Source organism: Nycticebus coucang, chromosome X (assembly GCF_027406575.1).
Source record: "Nycticebus coucang isolate mNycCou1 chromosome X, mNycCou1.pri, whole genome shotgun sequence".
Lineage (NCBI taxonomy): Eukaryota > Metazoa > Chordata > Mammalia > Primates > Lorisidae > Nycticebus > Nycticebus coucang.
The window spans coordinates 180200460-180213456 of NC_069804.1; the positions used below are offsets into that span (position 1 = coordinate 180200460).

General features: G+C 49.6%; 1 pseudogene; it reads left to right on the forward strand.

The window, feature by feature from the left end:
- Positions 1 to 1324: 1324 nt before the first annotated feature.
- LOC128577559 (protein EOLA1-like) lies at positions 1325 to 3027 on the forward strand (annotated as a pseudogene).
- Positions 3028 to 12997: the final 9970 nt, after the last annotated feature.

Genomic DNA, 12997 nt, shown 5'->3' on the forward strand with positions numbered 1-12997 from the left:
GGGCCCACAGTGAACTGGGGGGCGGGGACAGGGTCCAGAGCACAGTGGGGGACCGCTCACCCCAGAAGTGGGAGGAGGGCAGAAGGTGTGCCCAGAAGGTAGGAGTGTGAGTCTGGAGAGGAGTGAATACTGGCAGCTCTGGTCCTGACAGGGCCTGGTCTTGTGGGGGTGAGCATGCTTTCGTATAATCAAGGGAGGTACTTGAGGCTGACTGTCTGTACCTGAAGGGCAGGGGACACTTGCTGGAGTGAGGGGGCTGCTCATGAGTGGAGTATGGAGCCAGGGGATGGGACTCCAGGCCAAGTAATGACTGTGAAGTCGACAGTGAGAGGAATCGCCTCTGTGACTGCTCTGTTAGGTGCCAGGTGCTAGGCTGGGTGCCTTCAATGCCTTGTGTCTGTCCGTTCACAGCCTCAGGGAAACTGAGGCTTCCAGAGATCCCATGACTGGGCCGAGGTTCCGGCTTCAAGCCCGTGGCTCTCCAGGCCTAGGGCCCATGCTCCTTCACAGCACAGTGCTGTCTTCCAGCTGGGAGGAGGGGAACCTCTCCAGACGTCCACACAAAGGAGGCCAGGACCAGGGTGGGGGCGCGTGAGGTCAGGGCCACTGTAACCGTGGGCTGTAGCTGCTCAGTGCCGCCTCCTCAGCCGTGGAGCTGGCCTCATAGCGACACTGCCCCTGATGGGTTACTTGAGGATTAAATTTGAGGACCTCTGGCTGAAGCCTGTCCCTGGGCCTGGCACATAGGAGGTGCGTGTGCCCTGGGGCCAGTTGTTACAATTCTCCTTGTCCTTTCTTTTGGCTTAGAACAGATCAGGGACATCCGCTGACCCTGGAGAGAAGTGGTGGGAGAAAGGGATTGAGGAGAGGGACACGCCTGAGAGAAGCCATCTGACGTCACAGGGAATGCTGAGAGGTGAGCTGAAGTTGGATACCAAGGATTAGGGGTCAGCAGCCCTGGGGCAGGAGCTGGGAAGATGGGGGCCTGCAGTGCCTTTGGGTACCAGGGCCAGGGAGCAATGGGGATGGGGTGAGGGGAAGGAAAAGAGGCAGAGCCCAGGCCCCCATCTTCCCTCTGCATGGAGAGCCAGCTGAGGCCAGCCACAACTCTCCTCTCCTTTTGTGTTACCCTAGGGCTGAGGGACCTCTATTATAGCACTAACAAAAAACTGTCCTTCCTGTGCCTTTCTCTAGCTGTCCCCACCCTACTTGGTGAACTCCCCAAAGATGTCAGGGATGGACCTGAGTCCTCTGAACCCAACCCCTTCCATTGGGCCTACTGTGCCGTGGGACACCAGTGACTGCGTGGAGATAGAGGCAGCGGACTGTGGAGGTCAGTGATGTTCAGCACACCTGGGAGCCATGGCCGAAGGGCAGGCCCGCTCCCTGGCAGCTCGGAGGGCTGGTATGTGGCATGCCTCTGTGTTTCTGTAGGCCCCGGGAGCTTGTGGAAGATGAAGTTTGGCTGCCTCTCCTTCCAGCAGCCTTATGCTGGCTTTGTCTTAAATGGAGTCAAGACTCTGGAGACGTGCTGACGTCCCCTGCTAAGCACCCACCAGAACCGTACCATCGCAATCCACATTGCCCACAGGGACTGGGAAGATGATGCCTGGAGGGACCTGCTGGTGGAGAGGCTCGGGATGACTCCTGCCCAGATTCAGGCCCTGCTTTGGGAAGGGGAAAAGTTCGGTCGCGGAGTGGTAGCTGGTAAGTGGCGACATCGCAAATGTTGTACAGACGTTTCCAAGAGCAACCACATAGCATGCTGCTAGGGAGTTTTGTGGCCTCCGTTTCCATGTGAACTGGTTGGTGTGTTCACTGTGGTTTCCTTCAGCAACACGGCTCCTAAGGGGCAGCAAGGGGCTCTGGCCTGGGGTCGGCAGGCCTATATTCCAGGAGCTGTGGTAAATCATTCTCCACTCTAGGCCTCAGATCCTGTGTGTGATCTGAAAGGCTGGGTCAGGTCCACGTCTGCATGTGGCATTTGGCTGAGTGTGCCCGTGTGCATGGCAGAGACCATGAAAGACTGCAGGGCATGCTGACCAAGTCGGGTGGCCTTGAAAGTCAGGCTGCCCACCAGGCTTCACACACCTGCCCCAGGTCCTCTGCTCATGGCATCCTGGGCAAGTTCTCTAGCTCCTGGGTGCTTGAGGACAGATGTCAACTCCTGCCACCTGGTAACCAGCCTTGGCATCACCTATAGGTTTCCAACAGTGGCTGGTGCCCTTCCAACCTGTCTGTGCTGCCCTCAGCAGTGTGATTTGGACCTGCACATTACTCCTGTGGCTTCCTTGAGGACAAGGCCTCTCCTTCTCCTTTTTGGAGCCCTCCCTCTGCCTCACCTAGGATCCCCTGAAGAGTTTGGCTCATTATCAGGGCTTAGTATGAAGGACTGGCTTCATGCTTTTTGGTGATAGCATCTTAGCCTGTAGCACTTGTGACTTTGAATAACTGTGTTGTCACACAGGCAGGCCTTGGGCTGTGGAAGGGGAAAACATCTCATGTTTTTTTCTGTGCACAGGGCTCATTGACATTGGGGAAACTTCACAGTGCCCAGAAAACTTAGCTCTGGATGCGGTTGTGGAACTGGAAAATGAAGCCGTGCTGACCATCCTGAAGCAGAAGTATCTGACTGTGATTTCAAACCCCAGGTGGTTACTGGAGCCCATACCTAGGAAAGGAGGAAAGGATATCTTCCAGGTAGACATCCCAGAGCACCTGATCCCTTTAGGGCATGAGGAGTACAGGCTTCTGAGAGCTCAACCATGACACCATCATTTCAGCATCATGGTGCAGACCTGTGCACGTCTTGCTAATTCTGAATTGTCCCTGCATTGCACAGCACCATCCACTGTCAGTCATATGGACAGATTCCTCCTTCTCTCAGACAAAGGGAATGGGGGTTAGGCTTTCCTTGTAACAAGCCCCTTAGGGTCGTTGACATAATCTCAGGTACTTGGACCTTTGTGTAAAAGGAAAAGCTGCCAGGGAACTTCTCCATGTTTCTGCTAATGTAGGTCCTGATAATTTCCAGATTGTACCAATAAATTTGTTGTGGGTAACCATTATTTGGGGCTCCCTTGTACATTTTTTCCCTCCTTTCGTCCCAGTCCCAACTCATCAAATGTCTGAGCAGCACCTATTGTGACTTTGAATAACTGTGTTGTCACACTGGGGGCAAGTCTGGCACCGGCCCTGAATCTTTGCCTGAGGGTGACCAGCCCTTAATGGACTGACCATCCAGGATGAAGAGGACACCAGCCTCATAGCAGCTGTCTGTCCTTTCCTGCACCTCTTGCTCTGTTGTAAACGTGTGTGCTGGTTCAGGAAACGTGCATCCCACACATCACACAGCTACTTCGGATCCAAAAGATCCTAAATGGTAGAGTGAGGTTAACTTTGAAAAGTGATAGTGTTATTTGATTTGTAGCAAGGCTTTTTCCTTTTTTTTTGCTGCTGATTTCTTAGCTAAATTTCTAGTGGTTCTTATTGGTGAGGATGATGGGGGTTTCCCCCTAGGCATTGATTTCCGGCCCTTCTCTTCTGCACCAGGAGGGAGTGGTCACACATCCTTTGGCTGATGGAGTGACCTGACTTTCAGGTGGGTCTCCTTGGAGGGCCTCTGGATGCTGGGCTAGGGACACTGAGCCACTGACCAGAAGCTTCCTGACTTCATTGGGAGTACAGGGAACCCATGAGGAGAAAATTTCCTCTTTTGAGACCCATGAACAATGTAAGGTGATACTGCCAAGATCAGGACCAAGGTTGTTCTGTCTTCTGAGCAAGGAGCAAGTGTTAGGGCACCAGACCTTCATGGGCTTGCCCTCAACACTGGCAGCATCCTTTGCTAAGTGTGTGATAGATAATGCTGCTTCTCCGTGGGAAAGAGGACAATGGGGGCCAAAGCCTGTCTTGGACAGGATTTTCAACCTCCTGGCTTGTGCTGAGGAGATCTGTATATTATAGAAGTGTAGAAAGAACACAGACTCAAGATTCTCATTTTTAAATTGTTTATTTGCTCATATAGGCTTTTTATTTTTCTTTACCAAGACCGATAGTAGGTTCATTGTTAGAATATGACAATTTTTATCCATCATTAGTGGCCTGAGAGTTCAAGGATTTGGATTTGGATTGTCCTTGAACTGCTCACAGAATGCACACTTAACAATCTGAGGAGCTCTCTGGCTCCTCATTCTCCGTGGTCTCATTGGGAGACATCACCGAAAGGGCAGCCAGCAGGATGGAATAACAGGTGTTATATAAAGACATCACGGAACCATAATCTGGATACAAATGAAGGTTGTCAAGTACTTCTCCTGCACCTTCCATGCTGGCAGTAGCCAGTGGTGCTGATGCAGCACTGCTTGAGGTACCTTCCCCACTTGGGCCATTTGGCTCAAAAGTGGAGCGGTTTCCCTGGTGATATCTCATGGCGCTGCTCATGGAAGAGTTTCGAGAGCGCAAGTGTGACTGAGTGCCGCTGGTTCCCTGAACACTGGGGGCTCCTGTAAGGGACTTTTGCTTAACTTCCTTCTTGGCAGCATTGTGATGGATTCGAGGGGAATGTCTTGTAGCCACCAGCTTCTTTTTCTTCATCGCTGGTTCTCCAGGTGCTTGCAGAGTGGTCTTTTGGAAGTATCCTTTCTTCTGGATCTTCTCCAGGAGCTGAGGCTTATCTCGCTGAAAGTTGGAGTGGCGGTAGATCTGAAACAGAATAAACATTTCAGCCATTGTGGAATAGAATGTTCATTTTTTCCCTCCTATCCCCGAGTCCTACTGGTTTTGTTTTACAGTGGAGAATAGAATGTTGTTAAGTTGCTGGCGGTGTCATTATGACCTACGGCATGAGGTCACTAAAGACAAAATATTCACAGCTTAACGTGGTCATATATATATATAGTGAGATAGATGGATGGATGGATAGATAGATAACATTAACTGGCCTGAGTCTTTTCTCAGACCTGCAGGTTATCAATGTTATATTTTAATAACAACGTAAGTTATCTGCAGAACCAAAACTCCTGCACTATGTCATTTGTCTTGGTGTCCTATAGAGATGTCTGAGTAACAGAAAATGGGTAACAGAGACACTTTCTACATTACCATCATCTTCTTCTTTCCTTGAGATGGAACCGAGGGGTTGTTGGGGCGTATTTTCCTGAACCCGTAGAGGTTAAGTTGACGAATAAAACTCTTCAAGCTGTCTGTTTCAAATATCTTCTTTGCGCCTCTCCGGCGAAGAATCTCTCTCTGGAAAAGGTCCTCCTGGATGACCACAGTGTCTCCTTGATCACTCCAGTTCACAGACTCGAACACGTCGTTCTCCACTATCACCCAAAGCTTTCTGGGGAAGGAGAGCCCCGAGAAGTCAATGTTGTCTGGCACATCAGCTACATTTTCGTTTTGGTCTTCTGGCTCCACGTTATCTTGATTGCCTTGGTTTTGGCTCGCATCTTCGTCACCGTTCTTGTCCATGTCTTCATCACCTTGCTTGTCCGCATCTTTGTCCCGGCGCTTGTTGGCATCTTCATCACGGCACTTGTCCGTGTCTTTGTCACTGAGCTTGCCCACATCTTCGTCACTGTGCTTGTCCAAGTCTTCATCACCATGCTTGTCCGCATCTTTGTTACCATGCTTGTCTATGTCTTCGTCACCATGCTTCTCCGCGTCTTCATTGCCGTGTTTATCTGCATCTTGGTCACGGTGCTTGTCCACGTCTTCGTCACCGTGCTTGTCCACGTCCTCCTTTGACTCCACCTCGGGATCAGTTGAAGTGTCGGGTGGGACCCAGTTTTCTGGCTCTCCACCAATTGTTGGGGCTGGCATACCTTCGAATTTCTCGTCCATATTCTGACTAGCCATGGGGCTAGGCCAGCGTCAGGAGCATTTTCGAACCAAGACTGTTACCGCTATGGTAGCGAGTCAGAAATGGCTCTGGACTGAGTCCGGGCGTCCAGTATATGCCATCCATGAAATTCTAGAGTCCCGCTATCAGGGCAACCAGCTGCTTAAGTCACTGTCCCCTTTATTTGTCATGTGATGTCACAAAGACAGCTCAGCCAATCTGAAGAGAGGGTCCTGGCCAAGTATGGGGTTGGGGGGGAGACAGGTGCAAGGGCCCCAAATCCTCTCTTTTCTTAAAGTATATAAAAGTTACGGTTCTGTTTCCCACAGAAGTCTCCCATCTGGTGACAGGCACAGTGTTCTGAACTGCCAGGATGAGTTGAGAAGTCACAATCCCCATCAGCAATCCCATCCCTTAAAATGTGTGAGGAGACTGTTCCTAGTGTCTCTGATTTGCTCAAAAACCAGACTGGTAGACTGTACCTCCTAGGAGATGGTGCTCTGTATTGGGCTGGTTGTCCTAGTCTCAGTTGGTATCACCCTTCTCCCCCCACTTCTGCTTTGGACTCTACCAACTACTCTTAATGGGTAATTGGTTTAGTCTCAGTTGGTATCACCCTTCTTCCACCCTGCGCCCCTCCCCACTTCTGCCTTGGACGCTACCAACTACTCCTAATGGGTAACTGATCCTAGTCTCAGTTGGTATAATCCTTCTTCTCCCCACTTCTGCCTTGGACTGTACCAACTGCTCTTATTGTCCTAGTCTCAGTTGGTATCACCCTTCCCCTCCCTTCTGCCTTGGACTCTACCAACTACTCCTAATGGGTGAGTGGTTTAGACTCAGTTAGTATCCCCCTTCTTCCTACTGCCTTGGACTCTACCAACTACTCCCTAATGGGTAACTGGTTATCCTAGTCTCAATTGGTATCACCCTTCTCCACCCCCACCTCCCACCCCCACTCGCCTCTGCCTTGGACTTTACTAACTAATCCTAATGGGTGAGTGGTTTAGACTCAGTTGGTATCTCCCTTCTTACTACTGCCTTGGACTCTACCAACCACACCTAATGGGTGATTGGTTGTCCTAGTCTCAGTTGTCCTAGTATCACCTTTCTTTCACCCCACTTCTGCCATGGACTCTACCAGCTACTCTGAATGGGTGATTGGTTTAGTCTCAGTTGGTTTCACCATTTATCCCCCGCACCCTTGCTTCTGCCTTGGACTCTACCAACTACTACTAATGGCCTGATTGAGTCTTCTAGTCTCAGGGGGCATCACCCTTCTCATCACCCCCCCTACACTCACCGCTTCTGCCTTGGACTGTACTAAATATATATATATATATACATATATATATATATGTGTGTGTGTGTGTGTGTGTGTGTGTATGTATTTTTTTTTTTTTTTGAGACAGAGCCTCAAGCTGTTGCCCTGGGTAGAGTGCTTTGGCATCACAGCTCAAAGCAACCTCCAACTCCTGGGCTCAAGTGAGTCTCTTACCTCCACCTCCCAAGTAGCTGGGAGTACAGGCACCTGCCACAATGCCGGGCTAATTTTTGATAGCAGCCATCATTGTTATTTGGCAGGCCCAGGCTGGATTCAAACCCGCCAGCTCAGGTGTATGTGGCTGACGCCTTAGCCGCTTGAGCCACAGGCGCAGAGCAAAGTACTAAATAATCTTAATGGGTGATTGGTTGTCCTAGTCTCAGTTGATATCACCTTTCTTCCCCACCCCACTTCTGCCTTGGACTCTACCAACTACTCCTGATCAGTAAGTGGTTCTCCTAGTCTTACTTGGTATCACCCTTCTTCCCCCCAACTTCTGCCTTGGACTCCATTAGGTACTCCTAAGGAATGATTGGTTTAGCCTGGGTTGGTTTCACCCTTCTTTTCCCTGCTTGCTCCTGATTCTGCTTCTGCCTCAGAATCTACTGAGTACTCCTAATGGGTGATTGTTTGTCCTAGTCTCAATTGGTATCCCTGTTCTCTCCCCCTCCTACTGTCTTGGACTGTACCAACTACTCCTAATGGTTGATTGGTTGTGCTACTGTCAGTTGGTATCACCCTTCTCCCCCCCCCACCCTTCTGCCTTGGAGTTTACCAACTACATCTAATGGGTGATTGGTTGTCCTAGTGTCAGTTGGTATCACCCTTATCCCTGACTTCTGCCTTGGACTCTACCAACTACTCCTAATGGGTGATTGGTTGGGCTGTACTCAGTTGGTATCACCCTTTCCCACCCCCTTCTGCCTTGGTTTCTACCAAGTACTCCTAATTGGTTTAGTCTCACTTGGTATCACCCTTCTTCCGCCCTTCTTCTGCCTTGGACTCTACCAAATACTCCTAATGGGTTATTGATTGTTGTGGTCTAAGTAGGTATCAGCCTTTCCCCACCCCTTCTTCCTTGTCCTCTACCCCCTACTCCTAATTGGTGATTGGATCTTTTCCTATGGGCCCAACTAAAGACGGTTTACTTTTTTTTTTTTTTTTTTTTTGAGATAGAGTCACACTATGTTGCCCTAGGTGGTGTGCTGTGGTGTCACAGCTCACAGCAACCTCAAACGCTTGGGCTTAAGCAATTCTCTTGCCTCAGCCTCCCAAGTAGCTGGGACTACAGGCACCCTCCACAACACCCAGCTATTTTTGTTGTTGTTGTTGTAATTGTCATTGTTGTTGTGGCAGATCTGAGCTGGGTTCCAACCCACCAGCTCCAGTGTATGTGGCTGGCATCCTAGCTGCTGAGCTATAGGCACTGAGCCTAAAGACCGTTTCTTATTGCCACTAGGTCGAGTCATCCACAGAGCAGACCGTGCCTGAGCACAGTGGGAGCCCTCCTTTTCATTCCTGAACCTTAATGTTACTCAAAGCACCACCATGTGATTGGATGGCCACATCCTCAACTTTGCTTACTCCCAATCACATCCTTCTACAGATCACAACCTGTTTCCCTTTAGTTCCTGTTTCTTCTCCCATACATACTGTTCTCATTGCCCTATACCTGCTCATTTTTGAGGCCACTTTATACAGACTCTATGCTAAGGAAAGCTATGTGTTTAGTTAGATGTGACTAAAGTAATCCAACACAAAAATACCCTTCAAAATATATTTTAAAATAGATGAGAATCTAAGTGTGTGAGAAGCCAGGAGGAGGGAGAAAAGTCAAATGAAACACATCTTCAACTATAAATGGGAGGATAGACAGTCTTTGGTAATTTGTGTTCTCTAGAAGTTGTGGACAACTTTGTTCTGAGTATTCACTCTGTCTAGGGAGACAGTGTACAGTGGAAAAGCCCCACTGAGCTGTGCCCTTTGTTCTCTAAGGGGCATCCCTGAGTGCAAAGAGGGTGTGGAAGAGGTTCTCCCAAGGTGCCTTCCTGGCAACCCTCATCGTGGCCCCATGTCTGGGTTCAGGCTTGGTTCGTGGTACTCATGGTTTTAAACAGATTTTCAAAGCATCTGTTCAAGATTAATTAATTTGACCTGTAGGGGTGTATACTTAGAGGATAAGAATTCAAATGGAGGCCATTGGTGGCATCTCCAAAGGAGGCATAAACAGCATCTTTCACTCCCATACCAACATCTTTTTTTCTTAAGCAAAGTCTTAAGACTAAGAATGATCTTTCATTATGGCCTTTGTTAGCTCATGAATTCTGCTGATCACTTCAATAAAAGGGGATTTGGCGATTGGATGGGAGTAGAATGGTAGTGAAGAAAATGAGTGGGACAACCACAGCTCTGGCATTCAGCAAAGAGCTGTCATTTACTTCATTTGACACACTTACATCCTATGAATTCTATAGGACCCATAGCTATCATTCTCCTTTGTTTAAAGAGTCAGAGGTGTCTACAGTGAATAAGAGTCTAACCGAGTGGGGAACCTATGGCCTTCTGATTTCAAGATTGTTCTTTTTTAAGCACCAAAGGAGCAACAAAAGTTTCATCTTTCTCTGATGAACCCCTTTCAAAGAAAGGATTTGTTCTGTAAAATGTGGTTTCAGCCAAAAGGCTGCACTTACGGACCTAGAAGGGCACAGGTAGCCTGAGGCTACATGTTCCAACATCAGGCTCCTCTTGTCCTGTGAAGAGGGACTATTCACAGAACTGACCTGAGTCAAGTCCAGGAAAGTCAATGTGGGAAAGGTGGGCTCCTCTGCCAAGCTCCCTCAGGCCCAGAAGTTCAAGTGTGGGACCTTTAGCTGCCCCTCATGGAGTCTGTGACATACCCACCATGCACCAGTCCCTTTAAGAAGAAAGATTGGTATTCTCTTCAATGTCTCTATGGCCTCCATGGATGACCCCCCTTATTATCACTGCCTTGTGCATAGAATCACCATAGCCAGAGGAGCGGGCAGAGTGCAGCTGCCTGGGGAAGGAGGATCATGCCTCATGGGAAAGCACTTCCAGTCTCACTGGTTACAGCTTCTGTGTGGCTGTGTCATGATTGGGCTTGTGGCTATGGGGTCCCGAAGCCTGGGTCTGGCCATGGGGCAAGACTCGCTGGGTGTGCCTTGCCTGCCACCCTCCTTCACGGTCCCATTGCCATCTCCCGGACTTCTAGGGAACTTCCCGTGTGCTGGTCTCTCTTCCAGGATCCAGCCTGTGTCCCTGCAACAGGTTCATCCCACCCTGGAGGTGTCTTTTCTGAACCATGGCTGGAAACTGTTTGGTTATGTCTGCACCGACTTCTGGAGACACCCAAGGCTCACTTTCCCTGTGTCATTGCCACTGGGCTCCTCTCACATTCTCAGCTGTCCACTGTACCAGCTGCCCTTTGGCCTCCTTCATTTAGCATCTGCTCTGGGCCTGGGCCCCTCATCCCTAGGGCCCCAGTGTTATTCCCTGAGCCTGCCATGAACTGCCCTGCTGGTGACAGTGATCATGCCGCCCCTCGTCCGGAACACCCTTCTCTACATAGAGGTGACTCAGCTTGTCAGGGACCAGCTCCTCAAGTTCCAAGTCACCACGGGAAGCTCCTTCCCCAAGAACCCATCAAGGACTCCACATCCAGTTGTGTGGTTTCTGTGAGGACAGGAGTGTCACTGTCTCCCGTCTGCATGAGGAGGTCCTTGAGACCTCATTGTGAACTTGGCCCTCAGTAGATATGTTTCGTTAATGAAGAAAGTTCTATGTTGCCAGGCCCTGGGTGGGATTTAGTATTGGAAATGGCTCAGCATTAGAGCAGAGATGAGGGAGCAGTTAGTGAGAGCTCCCACATCACAGCCACTGTGCTAAGAGCTCTGCCAGTGTTATTTACTCTGCAACACATAGTCCCTTGGGTGATTATTAGGAAGGAGCCTATCCCTCTGATGAGCCAACTTGAGTCATCGAGTTGAGCCATGGGCCCAGGTTCCATGGACAGGAAGCAGGAGAGCCAGAATAGGCCGGCAGGTCAGAGACCCTCATGCTTAGAGCCTCACTCATAAATGCAATGCATGTTCCCATGAGCTTCAGAAAGGGCGGAAGGAAGCAGAAACAACACAGAAAGCAGATGGGTCATTTCAAAGTTACTTTCCTTGTAAGGTTAAAGCAGAGGAGACTTCTTGGATACACCGACTTGGGTTGACTGGAATCTTCAGAGTTTTGTTTTATTTGTTAACTGGCTTGGTCCTTTTAAAAGTTCAGTTTGACTACGTAACACTTTGCATAAGTGACTCCCTTCTAGTTTGGTCTGGTGTGGTCTGTTGGTCCTACTAGAGCAGGGGGGCTAGTCTACACATGAACTTTATTTAACATTTCTTCCCCCAGGTTAGGATCTAGTGAGTTTGTGACCGAAACTTAGGACATCAGTGCCCCTCCCAGTCACCACCGTTTTGGGTTTTCAATCTCAACATGTCATTCATAGGTTACAGAGCCCGTGATATCACGTGTCTCTTGGAGTTTCCATCACTCCAGCTGGAGAGAGACCATGTAGCGTTCAGCAGAGGGCTGTGTGTAGATACTGAAGAATTGGAGAGGATACGGTGCTCCAGGGCTGTTACTATTATGAATATCAAGAGAATAATTCTAAGAGTGTGGAGTGTGCCCTTGAGGTTGGAAGGACACAGGAAAGGTCGCTGCCTAGGGCCATTAGAAGTAGAGCACCACGCCCAGATGGCTCCAGCCTGTGGCCAGAGTTAGCAGACGGGGCTCCTGCTCTTTCCTCTCCACCCTTTTCTTGAAGCTGGCCACTCAGGCATTGGCCTGTGCAGCTAAAGTGACCCCCACCTTACTCCCCTATGTATGGACTGCTGGTTCATCCCCCACCCGCCCCTTAACTCTTGCCTCACTTGGTCTGGGAATGGTCCCATCGTGCTCTCCCTGCCCCAAATCTTTAACTGACAAATCTTCCAGTGAGTTGTGGTGCTGTGTTGAACCTGCGCCTTCCATCTGAAGACTCAGAGGCTATCCTGAGGCAGAATTTTACCTAGGATGCCACAGGGATTACAAGTTCCTAATGCCAGAATGATGCTCAGGGAGGCATAAACTGGACACAGGTCAGGCAAGGGCCATGAGGATACCTGTCAGTAGAGACAAGTTTCCCGTGCAAGGGAAGCCCTGGTCCAGGTCAGACTAGGGAAATGGAGTATCCCGTAAAAGGCACGCTGTAAACACCCACGTCCACCTCCCCTTAATTTCTCATTGGAGCAGGGTGGCTAGCCGCTCTGGTACTGGAACCCTAATTTAGCTGGGGGCTCTTTAATCAGGCGCCCCCATGAACCAAACCAAGTAAAACTGAATAGATGAAAGCAGGAGACAGAGGAGCCATCTACCCATTTTAACCAAGCAGCCTGTGCTTTATTGTATTCATTTGGGAGAAATGTGTCAGCAACTATGCAGACTCTCCCCTGTTTGGCCAGTAAGTAGCGATTCCGTTACCTCATATCCCAAGACAGAGTCATATGAAAGCAGGGGTGGGAACAAGTGGGTCTAGGAGACGGACTCTATAAAAGGGACCACTAGTGCGAGTTGAACAAACAGTGCATTAGGGATGTTGTCAAAGTTAGCCACTGGCTGGATTAAAGGATCCCTTAGGTCATGCAAAGATCTGGGTTTGGCATGACAGATTCAAAAGTCTGCAGAAACTATGGATTATACCATTCTAACTATAGGCCCTTGAACAGCACAGATTTGGGCTGTGTAGGTCCACGTGCAGGCAAATTTCCTGCCACCTCTGC